This window comes from Canis lupus, chromosome 36, assembly GCF_048164855.1.
Source record: "Canis lupus baileyi chromosome 36, mCanLup2.hap1, whole genome shotgun sequence".
Lineage (NCBI taxonomy): Eukaryota > Metazoa > Chordata > Mammalia > Carnivora > Canidae > Canis > Canis lupus.
The window spans coordinates 18,281,567-18,298,514 of record NC_132873.1 but is presented as its reverse complement, the minus strand read 5'-3'; positions in this window follow the sequence as shown (position 1 = coordinate 18,298,514).

The following is a 16,948-nucleotide window of genomic DNA, read 5'->3' as shown; positions in this document are numbered from 1 at the left end:
CCTATAGGACAATGGAGAATTACTTCGTTTTTTTTTTTTTAAACTTACTTCTATAGAACCAGGGCAGAAATATCTTTAGGTATTTTGTGATGATTAATGAAGTAATATACATCAATCATCTAGCATGGTAGCTGATACAGCAGACATTTGATACATTTTAATTTCACCTCCCTCTCTTGACATAATAGCCTTTCAAATAGTCATTATTAGGTGTCCATGTTTTCTCTCTATAAGAGAATCTTTCCTTGTTCATTCATTCATTTATCCATCCATCCATTCACCTTTTATATATATATAAAATATAATAAATAAATATAATATATATATATTAAAGAAGGGGTTGGAGTGATGTAGTATCTACTACAAATATTTGTTTAGAATCTATTTTATGAAAGCCCCTATGCTAGGCACTGAGGGTACAGTGGGGAGAACAGAAAGTGCTCTTCCTTACACTAATCTCATGGGAGTATAACGAAAAGCAAATAGGTGATAACAGTTGAGTGCTGTAAGTGCTATGCCATGTATGCCATGGAGAGGAAGAAAGGAGGAACTTTTTCAGGTTCAAGTGTGTTAATTTCTTGAGGCTATTTTTTACAAATTACCATAAACTTTGTAGCTTAACCTAACATAAGTGGATTTTCTCATAGTTCTGGAGGCTGGAAATCTAGTTCAGCTGCTCTCCTTCTAGGGGTCATAAGGGAGAATCAGGTCCTCATCTCTTCCAGCTTCTGGCAGCTGCCTTGGCATTTCTGGGTTTGTGGCTACATCACTCCAACCCCTTCCTTCATCTCTCTCTCTCTCTCTCTCTCTCTCTCTCTCTATATATATATATATATATATATATATATATATATATATATAAATCATGTTCCTTGCTGGTACATAAGTTTTTAACAGAGTGCTTTCCTGCTCTCATCTCCTTTCACACTGATTTTTTTTATCATGTCTACTCTTTCTTTTCTATATCCAAGTCATCAGCCATATTCCACCAACTTTGTGTGAAGAAAAATCAAATTAATTTCATTTATTACCCATATACTATGTATATGTGCATATAAATATCTGGTTGCATAAATATTTTCATGAAACTTTTCCTATAGTCTCTTCTTCCCCTAGCTTAGACTACCTGATACACAAATGAGTACTAAATCTTGGTAAAGAAGGCAAGAGTTGGGGCAATACATCTAATTTCAGGTAGGTCTGTAGTGTATGAGTACTCCCTGTAATTTTATGTTCAATTCAGACTAATCCCTCTTTTAGGACCAAATGAGGCTGGACAGAAACTAAACATAGTCAAGTGACTCTATTTAACAGGGAAGCACCTTGGACTCAACTATACTGGCTAGGAGGGGCTGTAGAGCAAAGGGGAGAAACAGGACTCATATCAGGCAGCCTTTCCTCCTTCCCCTTCCCTCCTGACCAGACTTGGTTTAAAGACTCTCTTTTGTTTTATAGACATAGTTTCAATAACCCTGAATTTTAAAAGCTTTAGGAAGACTGAGTTAGTGCAATTTCTTTTAATTTCAACTTTATTGGAGCCTGAGACCTGAGGAAGTCTATTGGACAAGTATTCAGTTACTCCAGATGATACAAATCAAGAAATGAGAAACATATTTTCTTTCCTTTTTCCTTCTTTCTGAAGGAAAAAAAAAAAAACAACACTGAAATTCTAGGATACCGCATTTTAATATGTTTTCAACGTATTTTCGGCTCACAAATAAATGCCTGTACTTGCTTTCCTTCCAGCAGACCCAGTTTAGTTCCTCATGCATTTCTAATGTTAAGTAGCAGCCCACAGTCAAGGATAGAATAAGTCTTATGTTTCTTCTGAACCCATTTAAGGACTTAGAACTGGGGGGTGAATGTAGGTGGAAAGGTGAATGTAGGTGGAATGTAGGTGGAAAGGTGGAAAGGTAGAGGGTGTTTCTTCTTGGAGCCTCCCTCCTGCACTCCATGCTCACTATTCTGGGAATGAGAGAACATTTCTGAGGTGTTTTGTGTGTGTGACCAGGTGTGTGTGTGTGTGTGTGTGTGTGTGTGTGTGTGTTCATGGGAGTTATGACTTCATTTCAGAGTTGCTTTCACCTGTGAAGAGGTTGTGATGCAGGGGGTCTTAAGAGTAGTATTCTATTATTATTTAATTCACTTTTCAGCCCAAAGACATTGAAAGTTTCTTTCCATGGACATCTGGAACCCATTAAGGACCTTTTCCATATGTATATTGGAGGCTCAACAAGTGCTGTCAACTCTAATGCACTTTGGAGGCTGCAAATTCATAAGAGCAGCTGTGATCCTTAACAACATTCCTCCCAGCTTCCTAGTAAAAGTAGGGCTGTGTCCAGATCAAAATGGAAAGTTCTGATTTGGCATCCATATGTCTTTGCAATTTGATATTTCATATCTAGATTTTTAAGAAATCTAGGTGCATGACTGTTGGAATACTTGTTTGATTTTTGATAACTGCCCAGAACCCCCAAAATATGTGAACTTAGACTGTTTACACTCTTAGAAAGGGTTTATTGCTGCCCTTGAAAAGCCACCATAATGGACGGCAGTTATAGGGTGGATGGATACCTGTGTGTGCTGACCAAAGGAAAGAAATGAAAAGAGGGCAGAAAAGGAAGGAGGGGAGAATATAAATATAAAGGCTGTGCTACCCCCTGTCCTCTCAGAGATATAAGGCTGTGCTACCCCCTGTCCTCTCAGAGATAATCGAAGTATTTCATTTATTTCTTACATGTGTATTCACTATTCAAAATGCTGATGACATTAAGACAAAAGTGACATGGTCCCTGCCTTTAAGGAATGGAATATGGGGGAGAAAACCTGAAAATTAACAAAGCCAATGGAGCATTGTGGATACTGATAGAAGTATCTATAGGTTACAGCAGTGGCAGAAGGAGTAATAAATCTATTGGGGGTGGAGATGAGGGAGGAGGGAAAAGTACTCATGGGGAAAGTAGGCACTTGTCCTTCAGGAAAATACTGGCAGACTGAGGACTGTTAGGAAGCAGCATTACCATGTATGAGAATCAGAGAACTTCCGTGGTAGTTTTCAAAGAAGACTATGTCTCCTGCAGTAGAAGGAAAGATATAGCTGAGAGGTAGACTAGATGTAGCTGAGAGGTAGATTGATGACCTACTCATTAGAGTCAAAGAGCTCTGGAGACATGTGAATGTTTAGCCAAGGAAGGTCTGTTATACAAAGGTTAGGGATCTGGTGGAAAAATGTGTAATACTGAAATACGGAATAAAGACATCTGGATGGTGTCCTGAGGGTGTTGACTCTGAAGCCTTCCCAAATCCTCTGGGCTTGCAGAGGTGTCCCACCTTCAATAGTAAGGCTAGTGGTTCTATGGTGCTGGAATATGCTGTAGAAATCTCACCTCCAAAACAGGGGCCACCTTCAGACTGTTCCCTTTCCCCTTGCTGGTCAAGCCGTTAACTAGGGTTAAGATAGTGTACTATGGTTGAGGTTATGCTGGGCCTGGTAAGTAAAGAAACTCTATATCCAAAGAATTGCAACAATTAGTCATCATGTATTTCTAGGAGCTAAGGGAATACTGTGATTAGATTTTGAAGGTGCTTGATAAAGGGGCCTGGAATATAAGATGGGGTAAGAAAGAATCAATTGACTCAAGAGATCTTTCTTGAGGGATGGAATTTAATACCCTAGTGAAGTTATTAGGGGATGGGACAAACTCACTGTTGGGGTGGCTCTTAGAAGGCTGGATAATGCAATTGCCAACACTCATGAAGTTGCCCTGGCATATGGAAAGGAAGGAATAAAGAAACTGAAGAGGTGGGCATGATGGAATGGATATATTCTATGAGACCAGAAGATCCATCAGAGGATGATGTTCCATTAGAGAGACCAGAGGCCAAATTATTTGTCAATGCCATAAGAAATATGCTGGGAGAGGGTCACCAACATCACTGGTTGCTTCCTCTGTATACTAGAGATAATGGTAAGAGAGGTAGTCACAGTGCTGGGCTTGTTAACATTCTTAGGGATGATAGAACTCTGGAAAGCCATGCAAGTACAAGAAAAAACAAAGACAAGAGTGGAGGATCAGGAGGCTGAAGAAAATTACTCCCATAAAAAGTTGCAATCCTTCACTTGATTCCTCAACTTCATCCAATTTTCAGATCTGGAACTCCCTGACAAAAGAGATGGCCAGGTGATTAGGAAGATGGACTTTTTAGCCCCATGCTATGAATATTGTGACAATTCCATCGGTTCTTTTCCCAAGAGACTATGACCACTTACTCCAATGATGAAAGGGTGATAACCAGACATACTGAGGATTAATGGACACAAAGTCTGAGATGACCAATACTTGGAGTTCCAAAATATCATCATGGCACCCTTTGTTAGAGTGAGGGCCTATGGGGGCCAAGGGATAAATAGAATCCTGGAGGATTACAAAATTGGCATTGATATGTTTGGAAATTGGTCCATGGAATAAGAGTTACCATTGGAAGACCAAGTAGAAACTTTTGAAATTTACCACCCCTCTTCCCCATCCAAGATAATAGATTCCCAAAATATCATATATTGGGGTGAAAGGATGGTAGAGATTAGTGCCATCATTAAAGATCTAAAGAATGCAGAGGTGGTGATTCCTACCACGCCTCCATTTAATTCACCTGTCTAGTCCCTTCAGAAACTGGATAGATTCCAACAGTTCTATAGACTACCATAGCAATAGCAGTCTCAAGTACAGCTTCTGTGCCAGAATGGGAGTCATTCCTGGAGTAGACTGTAAGGTCTGAGGCTCATGGTATATAGCTATTGTCTTGATGAATACATTCTTTTTCATTCCAGTTAGAAAAGAGGATCAGAAATAGTTTGCATTCTCATGGGATGGAAAATAATACTCTTTTATAGTTTTGCCTCAGTTCTGTTTTTCCCCTATGTTTTTCTTGTCCTCTGGTATGGTATAGTCTGCAAAGGCCTTGATCACCTGGACATTCCATAGAACATCACACTGATCTATTTCATAGATGACATCATGATGACATCATGACAATTGAACAAGAGGTGGCTATTATGAGGGCTTTGATAAACTATGTATGTCCTAATAGGGGTGAAGATTCAGGGTCAGACACCTAAATGAAGATTTTAGGGGTCCTATGCTCAGGGAAATGCTGGAATAGCCCTTTCAAAGTGAAAGACAAATTATTGTATCTTGCATTTTCTATCACAACCACACACAAAAGAAAATGAAAAAAAAAAAAAAAAGAAACAGTATTTGGTAGGCTTCTTTGAGTTCTAGAGGCAACACACCCCACATCAAAGATATTGCTCTCACCTCTGTCTCAGGTTACATGGAAGGCTGATAGCTTTGAGCACAGTTCAGAGCAGAAAAGCATATTGTGGCATGTCCAGAATGTGGTACAATCAGCCTTGTCACTTGGGTCATATGGCTCAGGAGGTCCTATGGTGTAGAAGGTATCAGTGGTGGCAAAAGATGCAGTATGGAGTTTATTACAAGCTCTAGCACAAGAATCATAATTCAGACTGCTAGGATTCTGGAGTAATTCATGGCATTTGCAGCATTACTCTTTGAGAAATAGCTTTTGGTTTGTTACTGGACCCCAAAAGATGTAGTGACTGTGCAGCTGAAACTGCCCATAATGAGCCTAGAGCCACCAGATTATAAAGTCACATGGTCCCAAATCAGTTTATCATAAAACGGAAATGGTATATCTGGGATTGAGCCTAAGAATAGCTAGCAGACATGAGTGAGCTGCTTGAGCAGATGGCCCAGATTCCATGTCATCCACCACAGTTGTACCCGTGCCACTTTCCCAGCTTGTACCTACTGTCAAATGGGTGTTCCAATATGACCAGCTGAAAGGGGAAGAAAAAGCCAAAGTTTTGTTTATGGGTGGCTCTGCCTGGGACTTGGGTAAAGGCTGGATGTTGGCGGTGGCTACATTAGGGCTTCATTCAGGTATGGCCTTGAAAGATAGGGAGGAGGAAGAATTTTCCCAGTGCGCTGATCTGTGAGCCAGGCTCCCAGTCATTATTCTATGTGGAAGGTGAAATGGCCTAAAATGAAACTACAGATCCTGGGAAGTGGCCAATGTCCTGGGTATCTGATAAAGGACTTGGAAGGAAAGGATTGGAAGATTGGAGATAAGGAAGCCTGGGGTAGAATCTTGAAACTAAACATTTGGATGTGGGCACAAAGCATAAATATTTTGTTTCACACATTAATGTCCATAAGAAAGCATTCACCATGAAAGGAGCACTGAACAACAAAGTGGATACAATTATTTGGCCAGTTGATGTTAACCAGACTTCATCATTGGTTACCCCAGCCCTGGTACAATGGACACATGAATAGAAGTAGATGGAGTGACATGTTGGTCCAGTAGTTTGGACTTCTTACCAGGGCAGATCTAGCTAATTCTATCTATGAATGTCCAAATTTTTAGCAACATTGAGCCTTCCATATGGCACTATTCCTTTAAGAGACCAACAGGCTACCTGGGGACAAGGTGACTACACTGAGACCTTTCCATACTGGAAGGGCTAGTGGTTCTCTCTCACAGAGACAGATACCTACTCTTAGGATAGACTTGCTGTATCTGCCTGTAGAGCCTTATAACAGCACTACTATTCAGGGACTTCTAGAATGCCTGATCCACATGCAAATAATTCATTCTTAATATCATTTGACCAGAGGAACCACTTCACATCGAAGGTGGTGCTGGAATGGGCTCGTGTCCATTGCTTGTATCACATACTGTACCCATAGGCAGTCAGCCTCACAGAGTGCAGCAATGTCCTTTGAAAGCAGCAGCCGAACTGTCAGCTTAAAAAAAACACCCTGAGAGGATAGAGTGTCATCCTTCAGGATGCAATATATTTATTAAATCAGAGACTCCTTTATGGTCCTGTGTACCCAGTAGAAAGGGAACATGAATCAAGGAATGAAGGGGTGGAAGAAGAATTGAGCCCATTTACCATCACTCCCATTGACCCACTGGGAGGTTTTGTGCTTTCTGTCTCTGCTAATCAAGAAGAGCACATTTTTGCTAGAAGACACAGCAAGGCTCCCAAAGAACTATAGATTATGGCTGTCATGAGGATACCTTGGAAATCCTGTGTTCCCTAACAAGCTGGGAGGAAGAAGACTCATCACTCTAGTGCGGGCAATTGACAAAGATCAGTGAGGGAGGTAGGGCTGCTTCTACACAATGGGACAGGGAGGAATAGAGGTGGAACACAGATGATCTACTTGGATGTGTCCTGGTACTCTTGACCCACTGTAACTAAGAAAAAAAATGTGTTGTCACCCAGAGCTGTGAAGGATATGATTATCAAGGGCTCAGATCATCAGGAATGGAGATTTGGGTCACATCAAGAGGTAAGCCTCCAAGATCTGCTGAGGTGATAGCTGAGGATATGGGGAAGGAATTTAGAATAGAGACTGGGGGAGGGAGAGGAGGAAGACTAGTTATGGTCTTGAGATCAACTGCAGTGGTGAGGGTTGTGGTTCATCCATTAACCTCCCTCATTTGAGTTTTTCCCTCAGGATGAAAGGCCTACAGGGAATGTGGAAGAGAAGCTGCCTGAACCTAAGTGAAGTGGGTATACATGGCACAAGGAGTAGGCTATGAGAATGAGCCTCATAACCCCCCTACCTTAAGGAGGGTAATGGACCAGGGACTCAGGCTGCTGCACTCTGACATCCATTGCCCTGTGCTGCTGAGGTCTTTCTTCCCATGACTAGCTCCTAGCCAATAACTGAGAGTGGTAGGAATTCTAAAGCAAGCTTGTTCCAGATGGTCCACCTTGGCTCAAGGACCCTTGACAGTCTTGCCAAACTTTTCTTAGACTGCATAGGGGTCTAGCATGCTTCTACCCAATCTTCCCTCCCACTCTCCTTCCCTTAGGAGTCAGATTTTCATAATGATCTGACGGTTCCTCTAGCTTTTCCTATCTCCCTTCCCATTTTCTTTCACGGATATTTCTCCTAATAAGACCCTTTCATGTTTAATCCCATTTTGGTCCAAAATGTCAATCGTCCTGAAGTTGAGAAACCCCGGCTTACAGAGATAATAACAGTGGGAGTTGAGTATCAATATTGGCCCAATTACTCTGTGATTGCCTGGAGTTAGAGCTCCTGGGGATTGGTCCAGATGGCAGATGCTACACCAAGGAAAATGATGTTTCTGAGAAGCACTTGGATGAACATTAACAGTATTCTGCTTCCAACGGGTTTGGTCAGAACTGATTTGCTCTGGGAATGCCTAGTCTTAACAACCCTTGTCTACTCTGGCTTCCTTCCTCCCATCCTACTTTCTTCTTTCATTCCTTCATCCTCCTGCCCCCTTCTCTCTTCTTCCTTCTCTTTTCTGGCCCCAGTGACTTTTAGTCTCTTGCCTCAGTATTGTATAGTTAGTAAATGGCAATGATTACTCAGTAGTTCCATCATGAAAACATAATTCTCATGCAAGCAGTCTATGAAGACTTTTAGTTTGAAATTTCTCATGGTTCAGTTTCGGATAAAAGGTAAATGTTCTTGGAAAGTTTGAACTTAATCAGAAAAGTTATTTTAGAATTATGATCTTAGAGTAATTGCTGGGCTTTTAGAACTGGAAATATTTTCTTACCAGTTATTGTCCACTCATTGCTAGGAGATTTGGGTTAATAAATTTATCACTTAATAATTTTTTCTTCCTCTTCAGTTCTTACACATTTGCACATATTTAGTTTCACTTCTACTGTTAGCACTGCACCCCAAAATTAAAGCCGATTTTAATCCAACCTAAGGTTCTAACTGGGTCAGGTTTGCTAAGAATCAAGCCCACTTTTATCAACTATTTTCATAAAATTGGTCTGGGTTTCAAGAACATAATGAAACCAGAATGTGGGGGAGTTTAGAATATAGTCTGGTCTCAATTTGTCTGCTCTTTGAAAACCACGGTCTGGTTTCAACCCAACTAAACTTGGATAGTTTAATTTAAAAAATAGTGACTAGAAAATCCCATCAATCCTTGGAATACAATAGCACCCTCCTAAGGACAATGAACCCAAAGGAAAAGCAAGTATGGCATTTTTCATGTTAGGTTTGTCAATGAAGTAAAGTTATTCTAAAATAAAAGTATCAGAATTTATGAGTGCTAGCCTCTTCAGAACATGATCTTGGCATCCAATCAGCCCTATTTTTGTCTCATATCTCTATCTCGATCAGTTTTCTTCATCTGGGTTCCCAAATGTCTTGCTTCACCTGCAGGCCCTATTTTACCTCAGTCCTAACTAACGTTTTAAGGGTTTTTAAAATTTTTCAGTCCTTCACTGAATGAGCCTTAGCGTTAGTCACTATCCAAGACTTAGAACTAATGAAGCTCTGACCACTGGACTCTCACCCTGGGAAATGGCTACTGGGCTCCTGCCATACTCAGGTAAGGTTTAGCATTCTTCCAAGTCCCTTTACTGATATCTCAGAGGACTGAGTTTCTGCTTTGAGCCTGTTGAGTGTCTTGCTCTGTCTTACCTTCTCCTGAAGCCAGAAGCCCTTTCCTGACCCATCTTTTTATTGTGGGGCCTGAGGCTCATCAGTCTGTCGCACACCTTCTGAATAAATAAATATCAGGCTACTATCTACCTAGATTCCTACTTTTTGTACTCTACTCATTGTGTACAATCTCTTTTCTTTGACTCAGTGCTGTTACTTAAATCGTGTCTTGTGAAGGTTTGGCATAACTCACCATCTGATCCCTCAGGGGCCTGAAACTCAGCTGTAGTTCTGCCCTAGAAATGAATAATGAGAGAATCAGCCTTCTTCTCCACTTCCACTTACTTTGTGTGGCCATGGAGTAGGATCACACTGCCCACTCAAATCCAAGATGCCCATCCCTTGTTCTACTGCTGCCACCATTACTGAAAATGTTCTTGTATTCAAAGGCCTGTAGCACAATCCTTCCAACATCTTCAAAGGCAGTGCATATTTGTTGTTTGAGAATCTGATATCCCCACAACAACAATGTCCTCATTATCTGAGGAACGTTGGTCACCAAAACCAAGATATGATCATAAAGTAATAGGACACTGCATTTTTTCCCTCTTCCATAAAAATGAGAATTATTCCAAAGAGGCATCCCCAGGGATTTTCTGAATAATGTCAGTATCACTGGAAAAATACAGTCTTCCAAGATGACATATTTAAAGTGCTGCAGTTATTTGAATTTGCAGTTTTATGTATGCTCACATCCACATGAAGACAAAGCAATTGAACCTTTCACCACTGAAAGTTTTTGTTTTGTTTTGCTATTTAGCTATAATGGGCTGTGGGGAGTCAGTTAGCCTTACATTTTCTCGGGATTCTCCTTATGACACCTAGAGGCATCTTCTTTAGTGTAGAGCCTCATGTGGGAAAGTAAAGCTGAACTTCTTTCTCTTGTTTCTTTCTGCCAGGGAAGAGGCTGGGGTGGTTGGGAGCCTTCGACTGTACTCCTATAGCACAGAGAGAAAAGTACCTTGAAGTAGGAATATAATTCTGACAGAGAGGAATTGGCCAGATAATTTAAAAAATTTCTTAGAATTCATTCTTTGATTTTTCCGCCTCTGTACTCTCAAGAATGTATCTAATTTGTATTACTGAATATGGGAATTTCTAGGAATCTCTGATATCTGATTTCAACAGGGTTTCCCTGTGATGCCTGAAATCCATCTTAAACTGAGAGTGATCTGTTTGAATGATCTCCTTGGTGTGCCTTGTGTGATTTCTGTCAGTTAGAAACCAAGGACATGCATTTAGAGAATGCAAAGTCTGCAGTGGATATGAAGCCAGGCATATCTATCTGCATGTGAGGATCAGTTTCTCCTTTCTACAATGAATCAGAGGTCAAAAGATGGACCTTAAAGTCCTGATTCCCATATTCAAGATCTCAGTGAATTAGGGCCTGCATAGCTCAACAACATTAAATAAACTTATCTTCCTCTTCTAAAATTTACCCCCTAACATCTCCCTCCCATATTGATCACATAATCCATTTATTTGCATCTCCAATAACCATGCACATAATATTACTTATCTCTGGGGAAAGGAATGTTTTTCTTAATGTGTACAATATTTTTCACAGTATTCTAGGAAAATTAACAAAGAAGTGCTTCAGATTATTGTGATGCCAGTGAGGTAACAAAAGTAGAGAAGCTGATGGTACAATATGTTGCACTGGTAAAATTGCTTCTTTGGTTGATATTTCAGAAAACTAGAGTTCTTTTGTATACTCATCTTGGATTTCAAACCTCTGCTTGAGAAAGAAGAGGCTAAATTCATATCATATGGTCTTCAAACTTCCCCAAAACAGAAATGTTTAAGTTCTGATGAACTGATAGTGTTCTATAAATAAAAACACTTTAATGTTTATTGTTTGTAATATATATTTTTCTAATCACAAATCATACACATACATTTAAAAGATGGAAAATAGAGGTAGATAAAATAAAAAAATAAAAATTCTATAATAATCATTGTTAGCATGCTACTATATTTAATTCTGCATGTATTTTCACTTTATTTTTACAAAATGAATCATATTCTAAATATAATTTTCTAACCTGCTTTTTCCATTTACATTTCACAAAGGGGAAAATATACAGATGAGAAAATTAAACTCTAGTGAGATTATATGATTATATGATGAAAGTGATTTCCATTTAGGTAGCATTAGAGCTACATCTACAATTCAAAACTCTGAAATCCCATGTAACCATTTTATGCATTTTACTCTTTATTTGCCATAACCAAATCTGAAACAATAAATCAGAATTAGAGTGTGAAGAAAATCTTATCTTCCCCTGATGTGTTTTAGCTTGGCTGAATGTTTGGTAGGAAACAAAGTAGTAAAGATCCAGAATTTACTGAAAATACCTCATAGAAAATGATTTGTAAATTTTACTGATTCGTTTTCAATCTTTAAAGCTTCAAATTGAAGTCTGCATGCAGGAAACAACCAGGTTTGAGGCATTGAATCTTGGTGACATCCCAAACTCCTATAAATCTATAAAAAAAAAAATCACTGTCTAACCCAGTGTCATTGAAATATGGTTAAATCTAAGAGTTTCCTGGCTTAAGTTGGTGACTTAAAAATAAAAAACATTTATGCTGCAGTAACTTGAGTTAAAGACTTTTTAAAAAGGTTCTAGGAGTCTTATCAATCACAATCATTTTATTTGCTAAATTTAGTACTGAGTGACATTATCTGTACATTCTTTGTATAAAAACATCTAGTAGAGCATCTTTTTTGGGTTTTGTGATTTCAAGAGGTTTTTGGAATTTTATGAAAGTTCCACCCACAATCAGAACCAATGTTATCTTATGGCTGATTAATTCTGTCAGATGGGTCAGAATTGATATTTCTTTGAATATATGCAAATTATACTTCATTTAAAGTTTCTGTTTTGTCTTTCTCTCCTCTGTTTGCTTCTCATTTCCCTTCTTTCTTCTCATTTCCCTCTTTACTTCCATCCTCTTAAAATAAAAATCTTGACGATTTTCCCCCCAGTTTTTCTTTGCTATGGGAGATACTGAATTCAATGAATGTATTCGGATTTACAGAGTACATTCACTTACATAGACATTTTATGATGCTAATTAAAAGAAGGCCTGGATATCTAGAGAGAGTCAGAGAATTTGGAAGTAATTTATTTTTTCAAATAAAAACAGTGGTTACAAATGATAAGAAAAGAAATTGCATTTGCTCAACAATACTTATCACCATAAACTTACTGAATTTGTCCTGTAAATCAAAATAATAAATTCCAGTAACAAAGATTTAATTTTTTAAAAATCAACTTCCTTTAGCTTTTTTGTATCATGAATTAAAAATTTCTAACAACCTCATATGTTCTTCAGTACACATTTGTCTTTCTTATCCAAAGGGTGAAATGCAGGGCATGTAGTTAACTGATGCTTCTTGACCTGCTTATATTTTGTAAGAACAGGAAACAAATGTTTGTGGTATATTTTCCTTGTTGGTATTTTTTAACCAAATAACACAAATGGCCAGAATTAAGAAGTTTGCACGAAGGGTAGGAACCTCATATGATCTAATGAACTTAAATAATGTTGAGAAATAACCAAAATACAAGCAATGCATTTTTCAGGATTTTAAAGTCAATATCATTTCTGTAACATGATTCTCTTAGATAAGTACAGAAGCTGGGTTCTATGTATGTGCCAGACAAAAACGGAAGACCCGTTTTGTTTCAGTGCATTACTCTTACAGCCTTCAGCAGGTCCTGATGTGCTCATGTAAGTGAAATTATTTAGTTTCCTGCTCATGGTTGAGGCTCTGGGACAGAGATTTTCCTTTTAGAGCATAATCCATGATATGGGGCCTGCTAAGGAAAGCTGCTAAATGCAACCAGCTGCTCCTAAATTATATTCTCCTAAAACACACTTGAATAATACAGTTCACTGAGCCAAAATTTCCTACATGGCCTCTCTCCATCTCATTTAGTTATTCCACAACTGAGTAACCTGTTAGAAAATTGTGCCCAGGGAAAGGCAAAGCCAAATGATCCATATCTCAGATTCTGGCTGGTTATGATTCAGTGTGATGCGTGGTCAGAACTGTAGATGATGAGGAAAAACAAGAATGTTTCTCCCTTGCCTCAGCCAGTTAATGATGCATTTACCAGTTCATTCTTTTTATACTTGGAAAGAAGCCAACTTGGCTACAGACTTTGTCCAGATTACATTCAGAGAAGAGCAAAAAGCATGGCCAATACATATTGTAAGACCAACGGGATGCTTTCCAAGATTGCGAATGACAATTGAATCCATCAGTCTGACCATATTTGTGTGTGTGCATATACATATAACATAAAATTTACCATTTTAAACATTTTAAAGTATTTAATTTAGTGATATTTAGTATTCACTAAGTTGTACAACCATCATCACTACCTAATTCAAGAACATTTTTATCACCTGTACTCATCAAGTAGCCACTCACCATTCCTGCCCCTCCCCACAATACCTGGCAATCAATAGTCTGCTTTCTATCTCTAAGGACTGGCTTATTTTAGATATTTCAAATATATGGAATCATATAATATGTGGCCTTTCGTGTCTGGTTTCTTTCACACAGCACAATGTTTTTAAGATTCATCTGTATTGAAGCAGGCATCAGTACATTCATTCCCTTTTATGGCTGTGTGATATTTCATTGTGTGGATATAGCACATTCTGTTTATCCATTCGTCAGTTGATGGACCCTGGGGTTGTTTCCAGCTTTTGGCTCTTGTGATTGGTGCTGCTATGAGACCATAAGTTTTAATTTTTACTCAAAATTTTATTTGCTGATTTGTGTTTGTAGGCACCTAAAACCTACCAGGAAGTTTGGTAGCGCTGGGTTTCAAGTTGCAAACTTGCAGGAAATTAGAGCCAGAAGCCATGTTAGTTTAAGAGGTCTTGGGAAGATTGTGAAAGATGGTGAAGTCAAGTGAGAAGAGAATTTGAGTTAAGGACTCTAGAGCCTCGTCTTGGTTCTGCCACCAACAGGCTGTGCATGTGATTTTGCATAGATCATTTCACCCTCCAACTTGGGCCTTCGTTTCCTCATTTACAAATGGGAGAACAAAGCTCACTAATGTCTCTTTTAGGATTCAATGCTTGTAATAGGCTGTGTGAACACACTGTGTTCCTTCTTATCCACATTTCTCCACCATCACAACTGCTACTGCTACTGCTCACACTGCAAAGGGGTAAAGATGTTTCTTTTGTATGCTTAAGGTGTGAATATAACAGTTTCCTATGAAACGGAGGCGTGGAGAAGGTCATGGCCTGAAATCATTCAAATGCTGCAGTAGCAGTAGGTCTAGAAATAATACGGTTCAAAATATGAAAACAGTGATTGTCTCTGTAACCAAAAAACTGAAATAAGTGCTTGAGGCTGAGATTATACCAGTCACAAATATCATGGGGAAAATAGATCCTGTCAAATGTTTGACACTTCCAGTGCTACTCTGTAGAGAGAGCATGTAACTCTTTGGTCTTGGGTAGGTTATTCAGCATTAAAGAAAATTTGTAATCACACTCCAAGCTTTCCTACTGCTTGTGCTAAGGCGAGTAAACAGTGACTTGTGACATTTCTGCTTTTGTAAAGTAGAAATGATACTGGGCTAGCTCAACTTGTTCCAGATGGAAATCAGGTACACTCTGAGGGCACCATTCAAGTGGGGTGAGCTGGGGTGCGTCACAGGTCAAATATCAGACTATTTACCTTTCCTTTTCTATTTCTTCATGATGATAAAGAAATAAGATCTAGAAGCACAGGAATAAAATCGAAATGTGTGAAATGTGTGATTCTTGGCAAGTCAATGAACTTCTCAGCATCAGTTTTCTGGTCTGTAAAATAAAGAGGTCACCAATTTTGAAAACACTTATTCTCGTGTTTGATAAAGCTGCTCACCCCAATTATTCATGGCTGGCTACGTTGCAACAGGGGTGAAGGATTAAAGAATAAAATAGAATCCAACTTTAATTTTACTTTTACTTGTGGGAACCTAAGGAGATTGAGGGATAATGGCTAAAACAGAAATATAATAAGAAACCATTATAGATAAATAGAGATAAGATGTTCAAAAGATTTTAAATTATATAAAGTAAGGAACTTAGACAAATAGAACACAGATTCCCCCTACAAACTCCTTAGACCACAGTTGACTTTGTCATATATTCATTCAAAAATATTTATTTTCATCTCTACATAGGAAAAAAGCTCTGACAGGTGAGGATTAACCTTCAACTGAAACAGCTTCAACATTTCATTTTGTCATTCAGATCAGCAAATAAAATTTGGCTTCCCTGACACCTCTTTCCACTTTCCTCCCAGCGAGGGGACAATGTAGACTGAAAGGCCAACAGGAATTGATTCTATTTCCCCACAAAGGGGTTGTTGGAAGGTCTACAGCTCAGAAGTATCCATTTTTACCTGATTTTATGATGTAGATGACAGTTCCTTAGGGATTGAAAATTAGTCTACCACGTTTATTTAAGTGAGTTCTTGTCCAGCCCATATTTTCACCCTTTAATGGTAATGAAGCTAAAATTTCTTTCCAGTCACTTTGCATATCATTTCCTTTCTCTTAGCTCTCTTTCGAAGTGAGATGATTGACAGGTCCTTCTTTAGCAATCACTTGGGTAGATGATTTTCTTTTTCCTTTGAAGTCGATTTTGAAAGGAGTTGTACTGTGATGAGCTAATTAGCACAAAAGCAGAGTATATAACCTTAATTAGGCATGATAATAGACTCAACGTAATGGGATGTCCTGAAACTGCATGCTATGCAAATATTAGACTTTTCATTCCTCCCATTACATCTGAAACCATCAAGCAAAGGATGTTTTGCAGTATGTACCACAGTCAATGCCAGGTGCATGTCTTTCAACAAAAGGTTGGTTTTTTGGGTGAACTAGCTGGGGAAAGGATAATATGAGGAGGTTTAGGGGGAAAATAAACTTAAAAAAACTGAAAAGTCCAATTAAGCTCAGAAAGAGCTTTAAAAATCCAGAGGAGTTATACAGTTAAGTAAAAATAATCCAATTACTCTACCCAAACTATTTCTCGTCTGGAATTCTAAACACACTTTACTGTAGGCATCACTGTAAATTATGCAAATCTCGAGAGATCATTCAAAGCCAGTAACCACTAAGAGTACTACAAAACCAGTCTGGGGTTTGCTTAAACTAGTAGGATATAGGAGGATAGCAATAGGAAGACAGTGAGGAAATGAAATCACAGTGAATCCTCAAGTCCTAATTTTAGCCAATTATTTTCATTTCCTTTACCACCAATCCCCTCCTTTTTTTTTTTTTCTTATTAGATTGGTAAAACTAAATAACAGAATTGACTTTCCCCTTTCTACCCTGAAATGAAAATATCCAAGGATGGAGTGCCCCTAGACATTTCAGAATTCA